Here is a 22375-nt window from a genome sequence, read left to right on the forward strand (position 1 = left end):
ATGCATGCACAGTGGGCACACTCAATCAAGACATTCCATGCTGTATTTAGAATGTTGTGTGTGTGTGTGTGAGTGTGTGTGTGTGTGTGTGTGTGTGTGTGTGTGTGTGTGTGTGTGTGTGTGTGTGTGTGTGTGTGTGTGTGTGTGTGTGTGTGTGTGTGTGTGTGTGTGTGTGTGTGTGTGTGTGTGTGTGTGTGTGTGTATGCTGGTGCTGCTTAATGTATGCAGTCTACTGTCTGTCATTGTTTTTTAGTGGCATCCTCTTTGGGTGTTTTTAGCCTGGCTAATAAGCTAGACTCAAATCACACTGTCGTGTTTTTTTTTGCCAACGGCTGATTCGGTCTGGCTTATTAGCCAGGCTAGGGTGTTTTAATGTTCAAAGGCTTCAAATAGCATCGTGAGTGAAGTAATTTAGCTCATGATTGTGATGAAAGCTAATGCTACGCAGTGAATTGTAAATATTTCAATCTCTGTGACAGTAGCACATGGTAACTGCTCTTTGGAGAGATTTTGTGAATGCGTTTGAAGATGACAGGATTTGTTAGAGACTGATAGCCATGCGTTCAGCAGGTTTTAAAGCTTAGTCACATTCTTGTGAGTAGGCTATATTCTGAGAAATGGTTGTACTTACAGTAGACCTACATTCACGTACTTAACCCTGACTTTAACCTTCACCTATAACTTGATGTCATCTCTGAACTCTAGCCAGAGTCTAGCCAACAACTAGGGTGCTGTAATTTAAACCACACGTCAATCATGGCAAAAAAAAGGGAAAAAAAGAAAGAAATCACTAGAGCAAATTATCGCGACATCACTACAACACAAATGTATTTCAGGACAGATAATGTCGGCAGCATCACATTATAGCAGGATTAATCATTAACCTTATTTCTCGAAGAACACTTGACATTGATATTTACTACTAGAAATATATTATATACCCAGAAATACATGTGTTATTCCACAATAAGAAGCAGTAGGGGAAAGTAACTACAGTTAAAATATTGTACTTTTTTAGGTACTTTTACTTTACTGAAGTATTTCCAAATTTCAATAGCTGTATACTTTTACTCCACAACATTTATTTGACAACTTTACTTTAAACATTTTGATAATTAGCAAACATAAATTAACCAACTCCCTATACAGTATATTTCAACCATTTGAAAATAGCCGCTGTACATGCTCACAATGTGTCGCGAAGCCATACATTGTGAGCTTGTAGATCTGCTATTTTCAAAAGACTTTTAGACATTTTATACATTTGAAAACTTGTGAAATTGGACATTCTGCATATTGAGTCCTTTTATACTTTTGGTACATTAAATAACATGTATTAAAAGTTCCATAAGAACAATACAAAAGAATAAGTGCTATAATCCATAGACATTTTGCTTAACCTCCCTGTTGAACTACATGTATTCTTGTGACTGACTGAAGGAATTCATATCCTGATGTTGTTGTTGTTGTTGTTGCTGTTTGAGTGACATGACCTTTAACTTGCTAGAACTGATGAATGAATCAGAACATACAGTATTATCCTGCCGAACCCTGTCCACCCACCTCACCCCCAACATTATTCACTGTGTAAACTCCTATAAATGATTGATTCCAACTCATTTTAAACAGTTGTGGGAAAGTGTAACAGCATCTACTCATGCAAACACTATGCACACACTGCACACATTTTCTTTCAGGTAAGCAAATGTGGGTAAACATTGTAAAACATCTGTTAGTAAACAACTTTTCAGCCACACATGCTGTTGAGAATAATGACAATGTTTTTCTTCCGGCTACACTTGTGCATCATTACTCCAAGATTCAAGGACAAACTCTGCTGCTGCATTAAATATCCCTTACAATTACTGCAAGAGACATATGTGCATGTGCAATGTGCATATACTGAATGTAATTATGCTGTAGGCCTACTAATATAATTCAAAATGCTACCGTCACATTGGGCGTTGAGATGCTGGGTAGTGTGTCTGAAATAAAATAATAAAATTCTACTGTTACACTCTAAAATATAGGTTAAAAATTGTCTAAAAATGTAAGTTGTTTTTAGCGGTCTAGGCTTAGATTAGGTCTACGTTGAAACAAAGTCGTCTATAGACGGTCTACAGTATATAGACCAATTATTTGTTGACAAACATTGACGCACGGGTGACTGTTTCATGTAATCAATTCCCAACAGATCTCCAAACCTGTTGTTTTGGGAAGCACTGGTTTTTAGTTCAGTGTTCAGTTTTTAGTTCAGTGATACTTGCGGAACTCGACTTCGTCTCGTTCCTTACCGCATCACTGTCGTGGCAATAATCACGTTAACCCACACCCTCTCGTGTAATATTGCTTAATTATACCACAAGTCGTTTCGAGGAAGCAATCTGATTGGTTGAAACGGCCTTCTAGCCGTGGATCAAACCAGCAGCAAATCAAAACAAAGAATTCAGCTGCTCTGTTCTCCCAGAGCGCTAGCAAACTCGGTGGCTAGGCTAGCTAGTTTCTTGGGACATTTGTGGTCATAGTGACTACATATGTCATTAAAAAAAAATATTTTTTCAGCGATTTTCTTAGTTTTAAGAAGTTGTATAATTGCAATATTACACTCGAGGGTGTGGTTTAAATTGATTATTGCCACTTCAGTGATGCTTGCGGAACTCGACTTTGTCTCGTTCCTTACCGCATCACTGTCGTGGCAATAATCACGTTAACCCACAGCCTCTCGTGTAATATTTCTTAATTGAGGTTCACCCTAGGAGACATTTATACTTCATTGCGCAACAGTGTTGCACGCAGAGCACCGCTGATATACAAGCTCACATCGCATCGCGGATGCGACTGTTGTGAGCGTAGAGGTCTGCGTGCGCGACACCATCGCGGGACGAAGCATACATTTATACTTGATGGGCTGCAGGTGCGCTTGCAGCCGTGCACAAACAGCTAGGCTCTGCTGCCGTGATCATGAGCGCACCTCCCGTTCTTATGACAGCGAATGTAGGTGTGGTATTGAGGACAACTTCTTTGAATAGAGGTTATGTGCGTGACATCATCATCATACCAGGAAGTTTTGCGGAAATGCCTACTGAGTGTCAAAAAACTACTTTCTGGCCTTGACAGCCCATACATCCAAACAGAAAAGTCATATTTGATTGCATTAAATTACTTTAATCAACATTTAATTCACTTTGTCACTCACTTTGCCACTTGATTTGCCACTCGATCTGCCATTCACTTTATGCATGCGCATACCCTCTATTGCTATTATTGTTCACACACAACAGAAACCAATGGATAATATATATTTCAAGAGTGAGAGATCACAATAAAAATCCAAATCATTCTTCCTCCACACTGGGAGAAAAATAGCATCTGAAAGTTTGATGGGGCATTCTTTTTTTTTTTTAATACATTTTATTCAAAGAGTATGACATCATATGCAAGTTTCACAGAAAGAAAATACAACTCTTTGTTTTTATATTTTCTCCCACAACTCCTTTCCCAATCCTCCCCACCCACCCACCTGATGGGGCATTCTTTTACACGTGAGTGCAGTTAGATCGAACTTGAGAGGTGAGGTTATTGTGCTGCCGGCCCGCGCATAACATCTATTATTTAAAAACACATTGAGAATAAATCGAAATATTTTGAATATTTCTTAAACATTTTAATAAAAAAGGCACAAAATATGTTCAGATGAATGTCTGTGGACAATTACATATTAATCTGGGGTTCCTTGATGTGAAGAAATGTGGAAGCAAGCCCAAATAAGCAACTACTGTACACTTTAGAATCAAGCCCAAAGAAACCAGCAACCAGCAACTACCAATAATGTATTTGCAAGTGACTTTACAGAAAAAAACAAGTCAAAGTTTGCTTATAATAAGCAGACATGGCAACGCAGCCTGAAGGAAGCAAAGCACACACACAAGGAGCCCCAGTGCCTTGGCGGGGAAAAACGTGGATAGACGGTCTATATATAGCCGGTCTATAGGCTATACTGTATAGACATCAAATAGACGACTATTGCTCAGTGGGTAGGATGGAAATATTTGCCAACACTTTGGCCCAAAACAGCACATCAGGAAAATGGATTGTCATTAGTCATTATTCACAAGGTTTGAATCGTTGATCCAGTAAACAGGCAAGAGTCAAAAGTCAGAAGATAAATCAAGGACAACTTAACAGGGATCAGGGATCAGGCAGGGAATCAAGGTTCAGCAACCAGGAAGAGAATTAGAACCAGGATGATGTGTGCAGAGCAGGCACATTTAACCGGCACTGTGGCACGGATCAGGCAGAGAATATGGGTCAATGTAGTTAGCCAGACAGTGGGATTCAGGAGCCAATTAATTGCTAGAAGGCTTAGCATAAGAAATGACAATCTGGCAAGGAACAAACGAAATGGACTGGTATAAACAGAGGGCCTAATGAGGGAATGAGCTGCAGGTGGGGGAAATGGGCAGGGGGAACCAATGGATGAGGTGATAACATAGCACGTGGGACTGGCAGGATGAGAATCTGAAATGACAGGAGAGTTAATGACCATGAAAACAGTGCGACGATATGATATTATATTCTCACAGTGCTGGCACCAGACAAAGCATAATATTCTTCACCGGGTGGACGGTGATCTGCACCATGAGAATATCGCACCAGGGGCCACACATTTTCACGGCACGCTTAACATATTGCACACTTGTCTTAAAGGACGACTTCAACCATTTTCAACCTATCTTCCCAAGGACCAATTATACCATATCCTCACTAATGCTCATGGTAATATGATAACATTTTTGGCTACACACTGTGTTTCATAGGAGCTTTGTTGACAGTTCAGAAACCCATACCATTGTCATCGTCGATGGGGAATATATTATGCCAGGCAACAAAGTCTTATGCACACCTGATATGCTCTGAGATGGGTGCCTAGACAGGGCTCAATGTATTCAGAAAAAATGCACAAAGACCCGCACACCGTCTGCACTTGCAATACAAACACTTTATTTAGGCAACGTTTCGGTCAAAGACCTTCTTCAGGCATCTGCCAACAGCAGAAGAAGGTCTTTGACTCTTTGTGCACCTGTGCATTTTTTCTGAATATATCATGACAAAAGTTGGCATAGGCTAAAGGAAGCCTTTGTTCTCATGTTCCCTGTCAATGACAAAGATCTCCGTCATCGTCTAACTCTAATCCAACGCTTCAGCGCTGATGACGGAGATCTCAGTCATGTAGTCTTTTCAGTGGGTTATGAATTTATGATAGACTAGCCCTACTTCAAAACTTAAACATAAAACTGTGAGAAAGTCATCAATACAGGAAACACACAGTGATCACATTGCATTAATATAAACGTCGCCACATCCATGGTGACAGGAAAAGATGTGTGTCTCCAGCTAGAGAGAGTGAGTGACGATTCCAGGACTATATGTACAGACAAAACATTTTGGCAGTAAGAATTATTAACTAGGATACAACCGAACCGACCTACGTGTAGGTTTTATTTATTTATTTATATAATTTTATGCCATTCAGTTTGGCACCATTTTGCTGAAACAACAACCACAACATCTCTCCCAGAATGGCATCAAAACAAATTGAGTCATTTTAGACCTGTATTAGCCTGTATCTTTTAAACCATTAAAATCATTTGGAAATGTATCCAATCTACAGTATCTATTCTAAATTTAAGAAAAGCTGTCTGTACACTTCCTAGCACAGAGCAAGGCTCGCTTAGGCGGCCATCTCAAACCGCCACGACGCACGGACAGCCCAAGGAACCTAGCGCCACACAGCCCTGACCTCCAGGCTCAATGTGCCCTTCTTACAAACACCAAACATTTTAACAATCATCTTAATTTAATTTAATTCATTTTCATCAAAACAACTCATCTTCCCGCAGATCACGTCTCACCAGTGAAATGCATGTTGCACAGACTAATGTATGGGTCACAGTTTTCCGTGCAACATTCCCCTTGCGTTCCCCAACGCACCGGCACCTCCCCTTTTGGTTAGAGCGTTCTCACTGACTGTTCCTCCTGCCAGCGGCAGCAGCCACGGCGATGTCGGCAATTGGCGGCGTCGCCGTGGCTGCTGCCGCTGCCGGAGAATGCACTCGCTGCTTCTACCTGAGCTAATTTCTGTCTCTCTTACACTGTGACTATCCGAATAAAGCATCAAATGCCCAAACTATCTTATCTTATCTGTGATGTGATGTATAAAGTAGGTATAAAACATGGTATTCATTAGTGAAAAAAGATGATAGACAGTGACAATATAATACAACTAATTGCGGTCACAGACAGTAGAAGCAAAGCAATGAATGAACCAAAAGGATGAATTAAACTCAACTTTGAAGTAATATAGGTCAGAGTGGCTTATTTTCAAATTTCAATTATTTCAATGCGTTAGAGACCCTGAATTGCTGAGATGGGGACTGGGGAGCAATGTACAAGTACAGTACCATCAGCTCCCAGTACTTACCACACAACGTATTCACCCAAGCCATGCTACTCATACGCTGATTGCTGGTGCCCGACCGTGATTCAACCAGAGCCGGTCCTGAGCAATCTGGCGCCCTAAGCAGGATTCCCCCCCCCCCCCCCCCCCCCCCAGGATTCCCCCACACTGGGGAAGAAGAAAAAAAGGGAAGAACACTAGGGAAGAAGAAAAAAAAAGCTGCTGCTTCGTCGGCCTGTAGGAAGAACCGGGCCTGGATTCAACCCTAGAGGTAGGCTATAGGATTGATCCGAGAACATTAAGGCAAGTGCTCTACCGAATGAGCTACACACTGTGTGACATGCCATGAAGTAACCAATGCAGCCAAATAAAATATGATAATATTTGAACCAATTGCTGAGAGGTCAGAGAACAAGACTGCACACACTGCAGGGTGAGAACATAACACCCTACATTGTAGGCTAAAATACCTGGAGGCGGAAATATGATTTCAGTTTCAGTCCTGTACAATTCACACTACCTTTCCGTGCTCAGAAATGTACCTGGGGGTCTGTCTGGGGATATGAACTGTGGATCTAAATTCCTACAGGACGTGTGGTGCCAGGCCGGCAGTGCCAAGGTGTGGAATATAGACGACGGGAACAGTGCCAACCCAAGCTGAGCATCACAGCTGTCCCTTGTCCCCACTGCTGTGGCCATGTGATGCAAGAGATACATTTACATTAATCACATTGTCATATCCTTGCTCCAAGGTCTCGGCTTTGCTCTTGCTCCCTCTGCTCCATCCAGAAAGGACACCGGATACATTACTAATCACGCTGAAAACCTAATGTGTATAGATTTTTTTTTTGCTATGAATATACCTTTTATGCTGGGGAAAATACACTTTTGGTACAACTTGTGGTAAAGGATGAACAGAAGCTATTATAGTAGTATAGTATATATAGTTCAATGCAATGCTAAAATTGCTAATTGCATCCTTACCGCCCAGCTGCAGCAAAAAAGCTAAAGAGCGTTTTGTGTTATCATCTGCGGAGCATAAGATCCTGTTGGACTGATTGCTTGTATGCTTTGTAAATTTGTAATGGAATACCATTGATTATTAGAGCCTGTAAATGACTTGGGTGGGCTGAGTCCTCTGCAATATGGCGAGCTGAAGATTCACAGAGGGTCCGTTTATTGTAAAATACATAATAACACTTATCTTGTGCAGCCACTGGACTGACATTATAGGTTTTTAATGTTAGCATAATCACTTCATCGTTATCATAATGGCCTGAATGTTTAATGAGGAGTTGATCCTAATTCATATCTGAAATCACAGCTGCAGTTTGATGTTGTTTTCTTTTTCCTTTGCATTATTTTCCTTCCATTATTGCTAACATTCACATTTCCACTGAAGCAGGCTGTGTGAATCTTAATCCTTATGGTCAATAGGGTTCTGCATTGCTTATGGCTAGATTTCAGTAGCTACATTTTGTCTTTCCCAGTGGCTTGCTAGCCCCATATGTTAACTATTGATCTTCTTAGATTGCAAAACATCCAGCTGTCTACATGAACACAATTTAAACAGAACTTAACTGAAATCGAACCTCCCAGTCTCAGGGTAGACACTCTAACCACAAGTCTACTGAGATGGTAATGAAAGTATATTAAACTCCAAAAGTGCAGACATTGCGAAGTTCTATTAACATGGTCTTTGAGTGATAGTATAGGCACACAAATGCACTGGACCTGAACAGCCATGTGTTTCAAACAGTGATACATTCCTAAACCATGGATAGATTAGAAAACGTAGTACTATATGAGACCGATTCTCCAAATGCCTTCTAAATCCAGTAGTTCTCAAACTTTTTTGTGCCAAAGAACCCCAAATGCATTTGGTCGCGGACATCCCATCTCAAAATACTAAAACAAAAATAAATCGCATGGATGCGCCTGGGACGTATCCTCAGTGATGTATAAAATGGTAAATGGTAAATGGTGCATTTATATAGCGCCTTTATCCAATGCGCTTTACATAGATTGTGCATTACATTCACCCATTCACACACACATTCATACACTGATTGCAGCGGAAGCCATGCAAGGTACCAACCAGCACATCAGGAGCAATTTGGGGTTCAGTGTCTTGCCCAAGGACACTTCGACATGTAGACAGGAGGAGCCGGGATTCGAACCGCCGACCCATGGATCATTGGACAACCTGCTCTACCTCTTGAGCCACAGTCGCCCCAAGTCACCCCAAGGTATCGCCAAGGTATGTATCCCAAGGTCATCGGGATTTCGGGTCTCCCAACATCATACCCCTCACTCAGGTAACCCAGCCGGGGTGATCAAGTCCCGACTTACGTCCCAGTAGCTACCCTCGATCAGTCCCATTAGGGAAAAACCAGGGCCACACAATCCGTTCCTCCCGAACTACTCTGCCGGGACTGGGAGATACTATTCTGGCGCGTGGAAGGACTAGGCTCTGTGGGTTGACTCCTGTCCGGGCCCCTCCTAGGTCTCACCAGGGGTGCCGTGTCGTTAGTCAGAAGGTTCCTTGTTCCGAAATTACTATCCCTATCTCTCGGGAGCAGTGCATGTTCGGACTAACGGGACTTCGGATCTATGGGTAGTTCCCTCACCAGGTCCACTCCTGTTCACAGCACTGATGAATGATGATCTTTCTCTTCTCAGTCATGACATTTCTGTACTATATACATAATGTAGAGGATGACCATTTCCCTTTCCAGAGGGTAATTATCACTGTTTGAAACACACTGATTGAAAGCTTGGCTCAATCTGTCCTTACACAAACTTGTTTTAAAAAATGATCTCTGTCTAATTGGAAGCCGCCTGGCTGTCTTCAAAGGAATTATTCCACCACAAATAACTTGGTTTATATGCTTTTAACAGGTTCCTACATTGGATCTCTTACTGATTAAGAGATCCGATGCAATTATTGATCTTCTGATCAATGATAGTGAATGGTCAGTGTCTGTTACTATATCCAGTTCTAATTAAGGACAAAGTGGCATACAGAGGGAAACCCATTATTGGAGAGAAATAAGATACTGGTATGTACTGGTATGTATATGGCTTGTGGAGATAATCAATGTCATGACACAACAAAGCCGATACCGAAGTCCTGCACTTTGCACAATATGAACCATGCAGTAGAAACAACATCAAAATGGAGTACAACATTGAATATGTTTGAATTGTTTTCATAGCAGTTACAATTTAACCAATAAACTAGAAGAAGTGCCCCTCAGGGCACAGGTCTCCACCAGGATAATAGCGTTTGTGATGTTTGGACAAAATATGTTGGAGTAATACAAACATTAAAATACATTTATAACTCGTAACATAATGTGTATAATAATGTGTATTAATGCGCATACAAATTTGTACACAATCTTAGACAATCGGGATGGATTATGGGAAAGCGGACAGATGCGTGTTGATCTCATTACTATGGGAATTTACCAAAATCGGCCTCATGGTGGCGCTATAACCGGCAGATGTGGCCTGCCTACAGTGCCTAGTGGGAATGTGTGTGCATAATTGCACAGAAATCGCACGCTGTGTTAATGATTTGAGGCATTTTGTTGGAAATGGACAAATCTTGCAAACTTTGGAAGGCAATGTTAACGATTGGGGATGAAATATTGACTGTAGCGATTTGCGTGATGTATGGATAAAATCTGAGTAATAGTAATATAAAAAAATGTGGTTTGCTAAAATCGGCCTCATGGTGGTGCTATAACAGGCCATTGTGGAAAATGTGGGGCAGAGGTTCGTCGTTGGCATCCAGGGAGTGTATGTGCACAGTTTGGCATCGACCGGGCCGGAGATTAGCTGTACAAAGACGCACGCACGCACGCACGCACGCACGCACGCACGCACGCACGCACGCGCACACACACACACACACACACACACACACACACACACACACACACACACACACACACACACACACACACACACACATGTATGCTATTATCTGCATACATGTATGTATGTATGCAGATAATAGCCTGCCTATTGTAGCATATGCCCTTGTAGTGGGAAACTCTCATGGACTTCTTTGGCCTAGTGTACATGATGCTTTTTCTAAGGCAAACCCCTTCTTCTGCCCAAGGTAGATTGGTGTGATTTGACGCATTCCGTGATTTGAAATAAAGATAAATTAATGTGTTTAACTATCAGGGCCTTCATGGTGGATAAAGACCAGACATTTTAATGATGTGCAGTACTGTATGTCTTCCCAGCTATCTTCTGTACTGCTGCTTTCATGTTACAAAAGCATGTATTGTGTAGTATAACGGGGGATTGGCGTTTCGGACTCCGTACACACGATAACGTGAAAGTGAAACAACAATACATATACGTATATTTTTCCATACAATATGATCTAATCACATCTGTTGCAAGTGTCCCTAATTAAGCTGTCTGGGAATGCCCATGTATGGACCGTCTTTTTTGACGTTTTCTGACGAAAACTGTGTCCTAATTAGTAAGGCCAGGCGGGGCCTCGGGCCAGCCCAGTTAGGGTTAGGGCCCAGGTAGGGCCGGGCCTTAATTTTCAGGCCTGTTGAGAACTAGGTTCGCCGGCTACCGGGCGCAGCTGCGCTAATAACTTTGGGGCGGGCCCGTCTAGAGTTCTCCATGTATGGCTATCCAGGGTTTGATGAGGTCAGTGTTGTGATCTTCATATATGGAGACATATATGGAGCGTGTCACGAGGCTTGACGGACTGACGGCCATATATAGTGGGTGACGTGTCACGAGGCGTGATGGACGGAAGTTTTCAACTTTTATAGTAATCTGCAACATATATGGTGATGTGTCACGAGGCGTGATAGACTGAAGGCCATATATGGTGGCGTGACGGACTGACAGACTGACAGGTTTTGCAGGTTTTCATATTAATCTGCGACCTAGGGGCTCAATCAAACCATCTCAATTGAAGCCATTGTAAACTATAAAACTAAAACGGTTTCTTCACATTTCACTTACTGGTTTCTCACTACCGCTATGTTCCTAGTTTGCTACAGAAAAAAATATATAGGATTAGTTAGACTGGACAGCTCTAAAGATGAATCAATTAAACAATTACATGCTCAATTTCATTTTCAACCACAAAGTCTCCTATTGTTTTCCGCTTCAGTACCCACAGTGTCACTCCAGTTCAATTTTTGAATTAATATTGGTGTACTGGAAAATTGCCTTTTTCCCTTCTTTGATTAAATTCAGAATACGATAATAGCCACACGTATCACTGTCGATTGAAAACAGCCTTTTCTTTTCCTACATTTAAAAATCACACCCGTGTGAAGTGAGGGGCGCTCTTATCACCGTACATCATCATGACGTAACATGTCGATTTGCTCAGACACATATGACATAAATTCTCCATTCATTGTCAATGGGAATTTAACAAAAACACAGATTTGCTGGTCTACATATGACGTAAATCCTCTATTCATTGTCAATGGCATTTAATGTTTGTGTTAGGACAAACATCTACACACTTCTTTGACTTGAGAGCTACTTTCAAAATGACCAGCTCAGTAAGCCCAAAAAATGATTATCCCATTGCTGAAAATAGTTATACATTTGAATTGAGGGAGCTGTTGTTACATATTACACACTTGGAATGGGAAATAGGGGGGGGGAAATGGAATTGGTAGTGTTTTGTAACTGTAATGCTACTGATGTTTATGCGCAACACTCTTGAAAACAAAGTATTGGAATTTACAATTTTGGCATTTAGCAGATGCTCTTAATTCAGAGCAATTTACAGTAAGCAACAATAACAGTAATACATCAAATACAAAATATTGGACTGTGGGTTTGAGCTGACAGGCCCTATTTTATGCCAATCAATGAAGTCACAATGGCAGATGCCAAAATAGTGTAAAATATATATTTAAATTATATATTTTTAGGGGCATGTCATGTGGTCTATCTGCACACCCTTTGTGATCTACTGCAGATTGCAATCTATCATTTGGGCACCCCTGATCTACAAGCTCACACTGCGGTGAAGCATGTGCGCTTGTAGATCTGCTGCGCTTGTAGATCTGCTATATTCACTAGTTTGGGCCTGGCAAAACATCTAATCTCTATTTTGGGCCTCGACTCTCGACCTGAAAAGTTTGGGAATCACTGCACTACATTTAACAAAGCATCACTGCTGTGAAACAATTATCCCATATATGGGCTATTTCTGTATAGGCCTATATTATGTCTTGTGCGACCTTCAGGGTTCCAGAATTTGTATACTGTATGTGCTCTACAGATTCTTATCAAGGTATGCTATAGATTTCAATACTGATTTTGTCTGACGTTTATTGGGAGCTGTGTGAGATTTGTTTTAAAAATTTAGAAAACTGAGAATAAAGTCATGGGGAGAAGCAAAGGCACCTACTCCATAGGGCAACTGAGGCAATTGCCCCTAGTCTATTTGTACTGCAAATTCACACAACATGAGCAAATTGAGAAAACACATTACCCACACATCATTAAATAACTACAACAAACGCTTGCCAAGTCATAATGAATTAACTAAGTGAGTAAGTTAGTTATTTTTAAGTGTTACCTTTATTACTTCTGCTGCTGTTACAAGAACTATATTAGTAATCTCAGACCCACCATCCCTCCAGGCAGGCTGGGATATGTGTCCACAAGGCATATGGGATCTACAGTACACTAGCCGATTACAATGCTCCTGTCCCTCCATCTAAGCCAGAACACTGAAAATGCCCATTGCCCACTCATCAAGTTGTCCCTGGCACAAAATATTTCCAGATGGGGTCCGTGGACAAATACATGGTTTAAACAAACATTAGGAAGCAGGCCTAAATACCCAACTACACACTTAACTCACGATACAATTCGAATCACGATATTAGGTTCACAATGCGATTTTTCACGATTCTTTGAACACAAAATTATTTTCCAGACAAATGACAGAAACATCTTTTTTATTATTATTATTATTTCTCTTACACAAATACAGTATTGTCGCCTTTTTCTCTTACAATACTGTTTGTTTTCAATACTGTAAATGACAGGAAACTTTTTTATCATTTCTCTTCCACAAATCTCAAATCCTGTTTTTTAACATATGTATTTTTCAACACAATATATCACGATACATGTATTATTAAATCGATTTAAATTGCCACCAGTTTATATTGATATCGATATACGATATATCGTTACATGCCTACCCCAACTACCAATATTTATAAGCGACTTTACAGAAAAGCAAGCCCTAAGTTACTTACTGCATGTAATAACATCGCAACACAGAAAGAGAGACACAATCACATGTGCACACACACGCGCACGCGCGCGCACGCGCACGCGCACACACACACACACACACACACACACACACACACACACACACACACACACACACACACACACACACACACACACACACACAGTATGATGTTACTGCATCATAAAGTGTATTACTGTTGTTGCATGGTCCTTGCTCCACTAAACACACATTTCTAGTTCTCTTTGGATCAGCAGGCATGTAAACAGACTGATTTTTAATAACTCAAGATACAGAGCCTGTCTCATGACTGATCACCTGTCAGAGACCACCAATTAAGAGTCAAATTATATTTAGTAGAGTAGACAATACTGTGTCTGTGTGTTTGTAATTTGAATGACTACAAACTACATATAAATGCACTTTAAATATAAAGGCAGGCACAAGATGTTATTACAGGATAACTGTTGTATACTTGTTACTATACTGTTGTTACTTTCCTGATACAGTAAATATAGAATAATGTTGAACACATGTGCATATTTGTGGCTTTGTTTATATTAGAAATGCTAAACAATAGAATATAAACAGCATAAGCTAACCCCAGTATTTTCTGCCCTGTGCACAACTACTACTACTACTACTACTACTACTACTGCTACTGCTACTACTGCTACTACTACTACTACTACTACTGCTACTGCTACTGCTACTACTACTACTACTACTACTACTACTACTACTACTACTACTACTACTACTACTACTATTACTACTACTACTACTACTACTACTACTACTACTACTATTACTACTACTACTACTACTACTACTACTACTACTACTACTACTACTACTATTACTACTACTACTACTATTACTACTACTACTACTACTACTACTACTACTACTACTACTACTATTACTACTACTACTACTACTACTACTACTACTACTACTACTACTACTACTACTACTATTACTACTACTACTACTACTACTACTACTACTACTACTACTACTACTACTACTATTATTACTACTACTACTACTACCACTACTACTACTACTACTACTACTACTACTAAGAAGAAGAAGAAGAAGAAGAAGAAGAAGAAGAAGAAGAAGAAGAAGAAGAAGAAGAAGAAGAAGAAGAAGAAGAAGAAGAAGAATTTATGTTTCCATAAATATGAGCTGAACCTGAAATTAACTAAATCCCCAAAGTAATAAAACCACAGGAAGGATGAGCAAAGATAGGACAACAAATATGTCTAGGTAAATGTTGAATCAGGTGCTGTTCTGAGCTTGAATTTGTATTTTCGCTTTTTTTGCATTAAATCTTTTTGAAAATGAAAATAACACTGATAATGTGTTGACTCTGCTGAGAGAGTAAACAACCTGTGACAGGAAAGCAGGGGATGCAGACTAGATGCTTTATTCATGATTAACATTATAGCCACACCTGCTGACAGACGTTGGATGTCAGATGTAAGTGTTTTGTATCTCTGTCAGCGCGTCTCTTTCATCTTTTCCCTTGGTGAGGAATTATGTACTCTCTATATCCCCTGAGCTCAGTAATTTCCCAGAAGGAAAGCACAGGAAATCACAGGTGATGAATTGCCTGTCAAGGTTAAGTCCGCCATCGTGTCCGCTGCAGCCAAGAACAAAAGCAATATTACAGTCACTGCCAACCCAAGAAGCACAGTGTTTTTTCTATTAAACAATAATGCATGCTGTTTCCAACTTATTGTTGTAGTACATTGTGTCCCCTTATAGCAAACACAAAACTTGTAACGTGGGTTATATGATACAGTGCTGTGATACAGTATCAATCAGCAGATACAGTAACAACATCTGATCATTTGAATTAAGATGTATCTACTCTTTCTCACTTCAAAGTCTCAGTGACAGCCATGTCAAGTGTCTTCGTCAGCTTCATTAACCAGGACAAGATTGCAGCTGTAGGGGACATGGGTAATTATTAAAGGGAAGTATTAATACATTTATGACCGATTTACGTCCATATGGACGCAGTTAAATATTAAACTGTGTAATTACCAAGCAAAGCATCAAGTTGATATTATTATTGCGACTGTAGGTCGCTGTTTACTATGAAAACTTGCGTTTCCCGTCAGTCAGTCAGTGCATCGTGTCACGCATCGTGTCACGCCTCCATATATGGTCACGTCTCGTGACACGTCACACGACCATATATGGCCGTCTCGATATAAAGATCACGACACTGACCTCATCAAACCCTGGATAGCCATACATGGAGAAGACTGCATCATCACCTAGATCTGCATATACAGTATGGAGCCAGCCAGCAACTGACCTCAAACTATTAGAACTCCATCTATGGAGCTGACCTGTTCTGACATTCCTCTTCGATGTCTCCCTTTTGACTGATACGTGTCCATTCAAACTCTAGACGGGCCCGCCCCAAAGTTATTAGAGTTCTCAACAGGCCCGAAGAATTAAGGCCCGGCCCTACCTGGGCCCTCATCAAACCCTGCACACTCAAGACACTGCCCCCGCTGCCACTCTTAGATCTCCATATATGGAGCTGACCAGTTCTGACATTCCATATGTGGATCTGACCTCATCAAACCCTGTACACTCAAGACACGCTCCATATATGACCAGACCTCATTCCATCTGTTGATCTATAATAATAATAATAATAATAATCATAATAATCATAATAATCATAATAATCATAATAATAATGATAATAATGATAATAATAATAATTATTATTATTATTAATTATGTAGATTATTATTATCATAAAATTAGCCTAAGTTAGCAAAAAGCTTATTACCAACTGCAGGCCATGAGCTCGTCAACTACCTCGCGTAGAGGGTATGCGCCTGACATTATCATTATCATACCCAGAAGACTCAGAACTTATGCAGGAACGCTAGTGGCAAAAAACAGCCTTGACAGCCCATACATCCAAACAGAAATATCCCATCTGATTGCATTAAACAACATTAAACTCACTTTGCCTGCACCCACTTTATGCATACTCCTCTATAAGAAACAAAGCAAGGCTCTGTAAGTGATAGTTTTTGATTAACAAAAAGTAAAGCTCTGGATTTTGATACTATAGTCACTGTCTCAGAGTGTTTGTTCAGGGGTCTGTCGCCTCGTCTCTCTCTAGCTTTTTCATAAACAGAAAATACTTTTTCATGTGGTCAGTGGTGTGGTCATTTGTCTGCTGGAGAGTAATTAGCAAAGCATCTTGTCCTAACAGATGGATTATGCCTCAGACCATGTTCTGCGTGGTTTGTTTGCTCACCTCAGGTAATTGCGGCAAGGATGGAGCCAGCTCAGTTGTTTTTTCTTTATTCAATATTGAAATATTTTATTTATATGTTTGCGAATGAAGCAATCATGAACAAACATTCATGAACAAAAATCACCCACCCTGCTTTTGCTCAGCAGCATTTATTTATTTGCAAAAGGGACAGGAGAAATTGATTTGAAGATCTGGTTGAGGAGTTGTCTCTGTGAATCGATGAGAGATTTTATATTTTTAATCTGAAATAGTCTTTTCTTTTGATGATCTATCTGCCGGGGTTTCAAATTAGGAAGAAGAACCAAAACTTAAAAGGTCAAAACATAATGCTAATAGGCTATAGTCTATTAATAATAGGCTATTAGCCTATTATGGGCAGGTTGGCTGTAAGCAGAGATCTGGGTAACCCTTTCTTTTACAGTACAGTAATAACCATGAAATTACATGGTAATTACATGGTTATTACAAGGTAGTAAGGAGTAATTACTGGGTATTTACTAGGTAATTACATGGTAACTACAAGGTAATAAACACAACAATTACTAGGTAATTATCAAGTATTTTCTTGACTACTACCCAGTAATTACCATGTAATTATGAGTATTTACCAGGTAATTACATGGTAATGTAACCAGTAATTACTATGAAAACTAATCAGTAATTACTAGGTAATTATCAAGTATTTTCTTGACTACTACCCAGTAATTACCATGTAATTATGAGTATTTACCAGGTAAATACAGGAATTTACATGGTAATTACATGGTCATGTAACCAGTAATTACTATGAAAACGAATCAGTAATTACTAGGTAATTATCAAGTATTTTCTTGACTACTACCCAGTGATTATTAGTATTTGCCAGGTAATTACATGGTCATGTAACCAGTAATTACTCAGAAAATACAAAGTTTTCCCCAGTAAGTACTAGGTAATCCTTATGTATTTTCCTGCCAACTACCAGGAAATTATAACCTATATACTAGGTAGTTACCAGTTAATTACACTGTAAATACTGGATAATGGCCATGTAGTTACCTAGTATTTACTATACAATTCACTGACGACTACCAGGTATTTACCCATGAATTATTGAGCCATGTGTTATCAATCAATTGGTGCAGTTGACCGTGAGGCTGTTAACGACGGTATTTACATTGTAATTACCAGATATTAACCTGATAACTACCATGTATTACCCAGTCCATTACATGTTAACTACAGGGAAATATACCCAGTAAGTACTAGGTAATTATCATGTATTTTCTTAACTACTACCTGGGAATTACCATGTAATTATGAGTATTTATTATTGATTCATGCCTTATCAATCAACTGGTGCAGTGGCCGTGCGGGTGTTAATGACTATTTACATTGTAATTACCAGATATTAACCTGATAACTACCATGTTTTACCTGGTAATTACTCAGCATTTACCCAGTAACTAGAACATATTTAACCGGTAATTACCTGCTATTTACCCAGTAAGTGTGATTTGTATTTATCTAGTATATACTAAGTAATTAAAGTGGAACTGTGACTGTAAAAGAAAGCGTGGTTTGTTTCCATATTACTACCTAGTACTTTCAGTATTTACACAGTAATTACGGTAGAACTGGACTGTAAAAGAAAGCGTGGTTTGTTGCCATGATATTACTTGGTAATTACTCAGTATTTATCCAGTAACTAGACAACTATTTACCTGGTATTTACCCAGTAATTAAGCTGGAACTGGACTGTAAAAGAAAGTGTGGTTTGTTTCCATGATATTACCCTGTACCTTCCCTGTAATAACCATATTTCAGTTTGTAATCAACGAGTAGCCCATGAACTCAAGAATGACACAATGATGACAGTTTAAGGGTTTTTATATAGAGATGGTTGCACAGCCACAGACAGACATGGATGGATGATTGTATGAATGGTATCTGAAATGACTAACCTTAACACACTTATCACTGTAAAGTTCAAATACATTAGCTGAGGCTAACTTAGCTTGTTAGGCTACCATAGATGGCTGCCAATGTTAACCTAGCAACATGATTTAGCATAGCAAATACAGGCAAAAACGAACTTTTTAGAGAACACATAGATGAATGAATTGTTGCAACATTAATTAATATTGCACTGTATAAACAAACAATGAGCATACTTCCTGAAGAACGCATTCTGTGATCCTGTTTGTCTGTCTGTGTAGCTGCATGTAGAGTTGCAGCTAGACTGGGGTCCTCTTTCACTGACTACACTGCCCAAACAGAAGCCTGAACTAAAGTAGAAAAATGGGTCCTCAATATGAATAGAGTGTGCATGAAATGCTATGGGGAATTTTGTACACAGTTACTTTTACAATCATGGTTTAAACCAGTGGTTTTCAACCCTTTTCAAATCAAGGTCCATTATTTATTTTGCATTTGAGCCACGGCACGGGCCACCATTTGATGAGATTTAATTATTAAATTCTTCTACATTCTCTAACTTGTGTAGACTTCTTGTAAATTAATTAATGCAGATGTTTAACAATTATTTAACTATTCATAACAATATGACCTGTAAGGGTCCACTTGGTTTAATTTTATGCTCTCAATAGTTAAAGAACTATAAGGGTCCATTTGGTTACCAAAGTTGAAAACCACTGGTTTAACCTGTAGAAAAGAATTGATCGCCATGGCAACCCCAGCCTGGACCTGATTAGGTGAATTCCCAACACCTGCTAAATCCCCCAAACCTGTATCTTGATTGGAGTCAGTTTCCACTCTCTACACTCACTCTCCCAACCACTCAGTCATGCAGCTACACAGACTCAGACAAACAGGATCACAGAATGCGTTCTTCAGGAAGTATGCTCATTGTTTGTTTATACAGTGCAATATTAATTAATGTTGCAACAATTCATTCATCTATGTGTTCTCTAAAAAGTTCGTTTTTGCCTGTATTTGCTATGCTAAATCATGTTGCTAGGTTAACATTGGCAGCCATCTATGGTAGCCTAACAGGGCTCTAACAAGCTAAGTTAGCCTCAGCTAATGTATTTGAACTTAACAGTGATAAGTGTGTTAAGGTTAGTCATTTCAGATACCATTCATACAATCATCCATCCATGTCTGTCTGTGGCTGTGCAACCATCTCTATATAAAAACCCTTAAACTGTCATCATTGTGTCATTCTTGAGTTCATGGGCTACTCGTTGATTACAAACTGAAATATGGTTATTACAGGGAAGGTACAGGGTAATATCATGGAAACAAACCACACTTTCTTTTACAGTCCAGTTCCACCTTAATTACTGGGTAAATACCAGGTAAATAGTTGTCTAGTGACTGGATAAATACTGAGTAATTACCAAGTAATATCATGGCAACAAACCACGCTTTCTTTTACAGTCCAGTTCTACCGTAATTACTGTGTAAATACTGAAAGTACCAGGTAGTAATATGGAAACAAACCACGCTTTCTTTTACAGTCACAGTTCCACTTTAATTACTTAGTATATACTAGGTAAATACAAATCACACTTACTGGGTAAATAGCAGGTAATTACCGGTTAAATATGTTCTAGTTACTGGGTAAATGCTGAGTAATTACCAGGTAAAACATGGTAGTTATCAGGTTAATATCTGGTAATTACAATGTAAATAGTCATTAACACCCGCACGGCCACTGCACCAGTTGATTGATAGGGCATGAATCAATAATAAATACTCATAATTACATGGTAATTCCCGGGTAGTAGTTAAGAAAATACATGATAATTACCTAGTACTTACTGGGTATATTTCCCTGTAGTTAACATGTAATGGACTGGGTAATACATGGTAGTTATCAGGTTAATATCTGGTAATTACAATGTAAATACCGTTGTTAACAGCCTCACGGTCAACTGCACCAATTGATTGATAACACATGGCTCAATAATTCATGGGTAAATACCTGGTAGTCGTCAGTGAATTGTATAGTAAATACTAGGTAACTACATGGCCATTATCCAGTATTTACAGTGTAATTAACTGGTAACTACCTAGTATATAGGTTATAATTTCCTGGTAGTTGGCAGGAAAATACATAAGGATTACCTAGTACTTACTGGGGAAAACGTTGTATTTTCTGAGTAATTACTGGTTACATGACCATGGTAATTACCTGGCAAATACTAATAATCACTGGGTAGTAGTCAAGAAAATACTTGATAATTACCTAGTAATTACTGATTCGTTTTCACAGTAATTACTGGTTACATGACCATGTAATTACCATGTAAATTCCTGTATTTACCTGGTAAATACTCATAATTACATGGTAATTACTGGGTAGTAGTCAAGAAAATACTTGATAATTACCTAGTAATTACTGATTAGTTTTCATAGTAATTACTGTTTACATTACCATGTAATTACCTGGTAAATACTCATAATGACATGGTAATTACTGGGTAGTAGTCAAGTAAATACTTGATAATTACCTAGTAATTGTTGTGTTTATTACCCTGTAGTTACCATGTAATTACCTAGTAAATACCCAGTAATTACTCCTTACTACCTTGTAATAACCATGTAATTACCATGTAATGTCATGGTTATTACTGTACTGTAAAAGAAAGGGTTACCGAGATCTGCATATTATTCTCTTTTGAAATGACTTGTGTGACTTCTAACTTCTTCCACTATGATTGTTTCTCCACCCGTCCATCCATCCATCCATCCATCCATCCATCCATCCATCCATCCATCCATCCATCCATCCATCTTCAACCACTTATCCGTAGCTTAACCGCTTATCCACACACACACACACACACACACACACACACACACACACACACACACACACACACACACACACACACACCATCGGCGATCACTCGGAACCTCCTGTCGGTGGGTCTGGTCATCTGTGGGTCTCTGTTGCAGTGGGTGCATACAGTATGTGAATGGTAGTCATGGGGGTGGTGGTGGTGTGAGGAGCCGTCTTGGTGGTACAGGTAGGTCTCAGTTGCCTCTTTGTTTCTGCGGCACTGTGGAGGTCCTTTTCTTGTTGTGCTGAGCCTTCATGGACCATCCTGCTCCACATGCCTCTCTGGAGGGCAGCCTCCTCCCAGGTGTTGAGGTTGAAGTGGCACTTTCTCAGGTGAGTTTTGATGGTGCGTTGACCTTCCTTCAGCTGGCCATTTGCTTCGGGAGGCGGTAGTTGGGCATGCAGATGACATGGCCTGCCCATCGCAGCTCATGGTGCCGAATGATGGTTGTGGTGATGCTGAGGATGTTGGCTTCCTTCAGAACGCTGATGTTGGTACGTATCTTCCCAGCTGATCCTAAGGATCTTGCGGAGACATCG

The sequence above is a fragment of the Electrona antarctica genome (assembly GCF_951216825.1).
Source record: "Electrona antarctica genome assembly, chromosome: 6".
In the NCBI taxonomy this organism is placed as follows: Eukaryota; Metazoa; Chordata; class Actinopteri; order Myctophiformes; family Myctophidae; genus Electrona; species Electrona antarctica.